We start from the raw sequence: 6,000 nt of genomic DNA on the forward strand, positions 1-6,000 counted from the left end.
CTCAGTCGGTTAAGCGTCCTACTCTTGATTTTGGCTCAGGTCATGATCTCATGGTTCGTGGGATAGAGCCCCACGTCGGGCTCTGTGCTGACAGCGTGACTTGAGACTGTCTCCCCCCCATCCCTCTCCAAGTAAATAAACATAGAAACAATAAGAATGGCGCCAGCTACCTAGGTTTTCACAAGCCCTCCAAGTGAGCTGGAGGCCCCTGAGGTTTGAGAACCACTGGTCTACAGTTTTCATGTTCAATGTATGCATGTTAAAAGGGAAACGATCACCATTTTGGAAATTTCAAAACTTAAACTTTTGATCCTATTTAAAATGACTCTAAATAAATCAAAATAATGTTCATTCATTTTCTCAAGACACAGTAACTCCTTCCCCAACCTGACAAAATGCCGAATCTGTACCCTGATTCAACTGCCTAAAAAAAGTCTACTCTGAGGAGACTTACTAGGAACTGGATTTTAAATTCCAAACACGAAAAAGAGCACAGAGATCCAAACAGAATCTTCAGAAGTTGAATCAGAAACTATATTAGGAAGAAGACAAAAATGTTTTGAGTTAGCAGCAGCAGAAGCTTGACAAATCTTGGTCCACAGCTCCATAATCCTTTTTCTCTCTGGCTCCACTCCAGATTCTTACAACACCCCTCAACACACTTCCAATTGCCAAAAAAAGAACAAAATAACAACCTTCAGGAATATTTGCATTCTCGAGATTCAAAGTGCTTTAAATAAACACACATAGGCACCATCTCCCAAACACGTTTTTATCATGAGTCAAGCTAATGGGAGGTTTTCACCATGCATACTAGAGCAAAAGTGCTCGATAATCCCACCCCCTTACTGAGCCCGCCCTTTAAGGCATCCTACCTGACCCTTCTCTTTTCAAAGAAGTATCTAGACCAGGAGCCTTCTTTCCTATCCCAACTCAAGTCCTCAGTTCAAGTAATAACAGATTACTTAAATGTGTGTGTGTGTGTGTGTGTGTGCTTAAATGTGCCTATTTCTATTGACTCCTTTTTTTAAGGGAGTGGAAGACAGTATCAGAAGTACATACAGATTCAAGCACCTACCATAATGTGAGAACCGACTATATGCCTAATAACTCTTGTAAGCTACTCACATGCGTACTCAATTTTATGAAGTTCAGGATTCCACTTATTTTAAACATTAAAAACATAAATTTAGAGACTAAAGAGTTAACTAGCCCAAGTCTGTACCATGGGATAGCTATAAACCTGACTTAAGACGCATATTGACTTGATTCAAGTCAAAGATGCTGAGAGCTCTGGAAAGCCCACACTCAGGCAGTTTGTAATCTGCCAGCTTTCCACACCCACGCTCACCCAAGGGCTGGCAGCACTGGAGGAGCTAGCATCCTAGAAGGAATGATACCTATTTATCTTCCCCCTCCCAAAGCACCATCAAATCCCCTGAGAATCCCAGCTGGTTCCAAGAAACAAACTACCAAAGCCCTTCTCACCACACAGAGTTCACTGGAACTGAAACACACACACACCAACCACCTACAGACCTTCCTGTTTAAGTTCTTATCCTGCCTTTTAAAAGTCCAATGCTTTCTGCAAAACATCTCCTAAAATGCAATCGTCCCAAACAGTCCTTCTCCAGTAACAATGCCATTTCTATATCTAGAACTGGCACCCCTTATGAAAGCAATAGGTAGGTTTTCTCAGCCCCCTACTGTAACTAACAATCGGTAACAGCAATTAGTCAGTAACAAACAAGCCTGTTAGCTTCTACAATCAGAGGGAGAATACTCCCTTCTTTATAAGTGGAGTAAACTGATAATAATAATCTCCTAAAAGAACAGATTATGGGAGCCTTCAAGAAAGAAAAACCAAAAGTGTTTTATGTGCCTGGGGAAAAAAAATTTATAACTTAAGAATTTGCTCATACTCAAGATTTGAATATTCTTGTTATATGTGCCCACTTTATTCTACCACTACTTTTGAGGAAACAGTAATCAAAGAACAAAACATAAAACTATGCTCAAATAGCTCCTAGTTCACATTAAGAGTTAAAACACAGCCAAAAAAAAAAAAAAAAAGGGGGCGCCTGGGTGGCGCAGTTGGTTAAGCGTCCGACTTCAGCCAGGTCACGATCTCGCGGTCCGCGAGTTCGAGCCCCGCGTCAGGCTCTGGGCTGACGGCTCGGAGCCTGGAGCCTGTTTCCGATTCTGTGTCTCCCTCTCTCTCTGCCCCTCCCCCGTTCATGCTCTGTCTCTCTCTGTCCCAAAAATAAATTAAAAAAACGAAAAAAAAAAAAAAAGAGTTAAAACACAGCCATTAAAAAAAAAAGTGCAAATGTAAGACCAAAAATCCACACTCTGGTGGTTTTTTGGTTCCTGGTTCCTGATCACAGGGAGAATCAGAGAGGTTTTTAGAAGTTATTTCTAAAATTACTAACAGTGCCCATCACTTTAAGCTGCTGCTTCCTTCCAAATAATCTCATTTAATAAAACTGACTTAAGTCACTCATTGCAATTATCTCTGAACTGCCATTACAACAGGAACAGTTACAGTACATTTGTATCTTAGTGAAATGTTTATAAGGAAAAAAAAAAATCTGATTGAACGCTCTATGAAGCAGCACCCAGTGCACCACCTAGTGGGAGTTGTGTAACATTGTAATTAATTATTCTTTTTTTTTTTTTTTTTAAAGGAAGAAACCCTAGATAAGAATACAACAAATACTATATATACAAACCGCCTAAATCTCTTTGGTTCCCACTTGGCAAAAGGGTTGTGTTCATAAGAAAAGAGGACTCATTTTCTGTACAAACTAACAGGTTGATAAAGGTTTCTTAGTGGCAGTTTTTGCTTGGGTGTCAAAAATTTTGACAGGAGACTAAAAATTAAGACATTACTGCAAAAACAAACAGAATCAGAGTTAGGCTGATAGGGCTTGTGTAAGGGATGCCTTATACCCTATAAGGAAAACTTATGTCAAAATGTACATGTTACATGCAACAGATACATCTCCCATGTAAAGGGACAACTTCATGGTTAGAACAGTTCCATTCATTAATTCATAAGACATTTCCATGTTCCTGATGACTACTAAATTTAACATAACTGAGCAATTCTCCAAAGTTCCCCAGGCCTTGACATCATTCAAAAGGTTCCTCCCAACTATCCATCTAAGCCTGCTCTCCATTAACCCCCAAACTCCCTTGTGTTATTCTAATTAAGGAATGATTTTTACATTTTCAATTTTTCCACTAAATTTACAGTAAACCTTCTGCAAAAAGAAGTCATAAGTCATGACCAAAATGCATCATGCTTCATTTTCCTTTGCCTTCTGCATGTGAATTGTTTTGGTTCAATTCAAAAAACAGTATTGGAGTCCACTGCTAAGCTACAGATGCAAACGTAAATAAGATACGGTTCTCTAATTTGGAAAACCTCCCAAAATTTAAAATAGAGGTTCTTCACATAGCACCACGAGGAGTTTGTTTTGTTTAGCCTGTATGAGAAAGTGCCTTTCTGTTGTGATTTAAACTATCTTAGCAACCTCGAGGAGAAAGAAAAAACAAAACAACCTAAGAGACAATATTCCTTTACTTGGAAATAACCACCTCCATCTGTGACTCTTGTATCACATGATCAAATCAGTATGCAGACGCTTGCTTGATGGTGAGAACCTTAGTAGATCCTGGATTAAATCCATTACAGGTGTAAAATAAAGTAGGAGCCAGGTGACCTGGAACAGAATTCTCTTCATCTCTAGAGCTTTCATTTAGGTACTTGTAAAATGGGCATGATATGCATTACCAGCCTCTGAATAGAAGGATTACAGAACTGATAGAGTCTATGAGAGTCTCATTAAAAGACCTAAATGGAAATACAGGTTATCTCCCATTTTTCACAAGTTCATGTACCACTACTTTGCTTTTATGAAAGACCTACTTAGCCAACCGAAAGAAATCCAACAGAGGATTCTCCCTTTTTTTAAATGGAAAAGCGAAAATAACGTTCAGTGTTTGTTTTGCACTGGCTGGTATAGAGGCAGGATGCACCCCAAGCATCAGAAGTGGCTCTGCCCAGCTCCTTCCCTGGGAACTACACTCAGCATCCAGCATCACGCTGCCGCAGCCTTGACCTGTGTCGAGCATCTGTGCTGTATCTTGACGTATTCTAATGCATCCACTAGCAAAACGTGTCCTAAGGTATCAGAAAAGCCCAAGAGGTTTTTTTTTTGGGGGGGGGGGTGCATCTGGAACACTAAAAATGTTTGCCATATAAATAGTAAGTGCTGCTTTGCTTTGCAGCACTTCAGCTTAGAAAAGGTTTCACGGGAATGCTGTTTTCAGAGAGCGGGGAAAACCTGTACTGGTTTGTAGAACTGGAGTGCACCTGGAGGGGGAGAACACTGCTCCAAGAGTTCTCACTGTGCCATTACCACCGACACCCGGTGACCTTCACCATTTCACTTGTTAATAGTGAATGGAAAAAGGTTATTAAGCAAGTCCAAGGTAATAACAATTCAAAATGCAATTCATATAATGAATAGCCTGGCTTCTATGCAAAATATTACTGCATGAGTACCAAGCAGGTGCAGCCCTAAAAGCTAAACCCAGAGATGGTTTTTAGAGAAGCTTTTGTATTTGAATGCCAATGTTTAAAAAATTACAAGAAAAAAGAATCCCAATTTGACAAAGTGACAGAAACAAGGTTCCACCCCCTCAAGCCTTTCAAACCTGCGCAGGCATTCCTCATGAACATTCCTCCCCCTCACTCCCATCGCACCGTTCCCCACTTCAGCCCAGACAAAGGTGAGTCACACTGCTGGGTCTACTTGTCACTTCAGGAAAGTCCCCAAACAAGTTCACGTTAAAGACTTCTAATTTAAAAAATAATAAATAATAAGTAAACAGTGTTCATGTGTAAGTGGCACTGCAATGCGCCTGTCTTAGGAAATATGTAATTAACAATACCCAAGACACCTTTCTCGCTTAAAAAAAAAAAAAGCCACTCAGCTAATCGCTACTTATCAGTAGATCCTTTTTCCTCGCGAGCCTGACTCTGACTCAACTCCGCAGCTTTTCTCCACCTGCGCGTCCTCGCGCCCTCCGTTGGGCCCAGCCGCCTCAGGCGAGTCCCCAAGGGGTCCCACCCGCCGCTGCCCCCCCTCCCCTTCCCGGTCGCTCGCCCGACCCCGCCCCCACCTCCCCTCAAGGTGTCGCCGCCGCCGCCGCGGGCTCCCGGGAGGAGGCGCTTCGAGGCTGGCGGGAGGCTCCGGGTGACGCGGCCCGGCTTGGCCCGGCCGCCGCCCGCGGGAACAGCAAGGGGAGCAGACCCCACAGCCTGTGCCGCACCGGTGCTCGGATAGGCGCCGCAGCCCCGGCGCCCCATTACCTGCTCCGGGCAGCCGCGGCCGGCGGGAGGCGCGATCGCTCTGGCCCCTGCAGCCCCGGGTCGGGAGACGAGGAGGCAGCGACCGCAGCCGCCGCAAAGGACAATCAGGACCCAGCGGGCTCGGCACCGCCTCGGCGGGCGCAGAACGCACGAGCCCAGCGGGAGCCCGGCCCCCACCTTCAGCCCGGCGAGTAACCGACTTGGCCCCCTCCCTCGGAAGGGCGGGGCCACGGCTGGAGGGGCGGGCTGGGGCGGGACCGTAACGCCCGCGGGGCCGGAGCTCCTCAGACGCTTCGTAAGACGCGCCTGCTTATAGGCTGCGACGGAGGTAGGCGTCTCGGGCTTGAAGACGGCCTCGACAGCAGAGCTCTCTCATTGGTCGGTAAGAGAAAACAAAGCGGAGGTCTGATTGGTGAGAGCTCTGTAGCTCCTCTCCCTCTCCCCTCAATCATCGGAAGCTCCGCCCCTACCCGCTTGGTTCCCAGGTGGCTGCCGAATGCGTTGTCTTACAGACCTGCAACGTCTCCGAAGCGAAGAAACCCGGATACCCAGGTTTCTTTGCCAGGTGCGAGAGATTCTTTGATTCCCGAATGAACTTGATGAGTAACAGCTAACCT

At 44.7% G+C, this 6,000-nt stretch overlaps 1 protein-coding gene across 1 annotated transcript in view; it reads right to left on the reverse strand.

Moving 5' to 3' along the window:
• Positions 1-5,550, reverse strand: part of MPP7 (MAGUK p55 scaffold protein 7) — a 299,853-nt gene extending 294,303 nt beyond the window's left edge. Inside the window, exon 1 of the mRNA XM_047065426.1 lies at positions 5,384-5,550. The gene's annotated coding sequence lies outside the window, so the exon portion shown is untranslated. The remainder of the gene's footprint in view (positions 1-5,383) is intronic.
• Between the last annotated feature and the right edge of the window lie 450 nt (positions 5,551-6,000).

Source organism: Lynx rufus, unplaced genomic scaffold (assembly GCF_022079265.1).
Source record: "Lynx rufus isolate CCGP_SWC_20201006 ecotype Redwood Valley unplaced genomic scaffold, mLynRuf1.p SCAF_7, whole genome shotgun sequence".
In the NCBI taxonomy this organism is placed as follows: Eukaryota; Metazoa; Chordata; class Mammalia; order Carnivora; family Felidae; genus Lynx; species Lynx rufus.